The following is a 640-nucleotide window of genomic DNA, read 5'->3' as shown; positions in this document are numbered from 1 at the left end:
TCCTGGTGTCTGTCGCAGAGGCTGGACTGTGAGCGAGTTGTGGTGGTGTTAGTGGTGATACGTTGTTGTAGTTGTGGGGCAGAGCCCGAGTCCTTTGCTTGAACGATGAAATTTGATGAAAAAGAACAGAGTGGATATGAAGGACTTGAAACAGTATATGATAATACCAAAGTAAATGTCATTTAAATAGAAAAAGAAAGAAAGTGAGAAGTAGGTCCGTCATATCAGGAAATATTAGGGGATATAGGCTATTTCCCATAAAAGCCTGGAACCCTCATATCAAGCAAGTGGAAGACCCTAAGAGTGCATGTGTGTAATGATCCATTGCCCACAGCACTCGGCCCTCTTTTCTGGCATTTCTGCAGAGCTGATAAGCAAGGTGTCATAGCAGTGATGGTGATGTAGGGCAATACACTCACTGTGCCACTGTGACATGAGGAACTGTGGTGCAGGCAATGTATTTCTCTAGCCACGGCCAGAGGCGTTTGTGGAGGACTGCAATTACAAATGATGTAAGTAAGAAATATTATTGTTTCTTTATTATAGACAATATCTTATCTTTACAAATATTTGGTTGGGAGCTTTTTGCTGAGATATTAATTCTTGTGACACCAGATGTGTTCACATAGATCAGAAAACA

The 640-nt window shown here is 41.4% G+C and overlaps 1 protein-coding gene across 1 annotated transcript in view; it reads left to right on the top strand.

The window, feature by feature from the left end:
• The window catches only part of LOC119581785 (sterol regulatory element-binding protein cleavage-activating protein-like), a gene marked incomplete in the record, with an annotated part of 28,708 nt that overhangs the window by 139 nt on the left and 27,929 nt on the right, over positions 1-640 (top strand). Inside the window, 1 exon segment of the mRNA XM_037929914.1 lies at positions 1-512.

Source organism: Penaeus monodon, chromosome 15, assembly GCF_015228065.2.
Source record: "Penaeus monodon isolate SGIC_2016 chromosome 15, NSTDA_Pmon_1, whole genome shotgun sequence".
NCBI classification, from domain to species: domain Eukaryota; kingdom Metazoa; phylum Arthropoda; class Malacostraca; order Decapoda; family Penaeidae; genus Penaeus; species Penaeus monodon.
The sequence above is the reverse complement of the archived record's forward strand: the minus strand, read 5'-3'. Positions and strand labels throughout refer to the sequence as shown.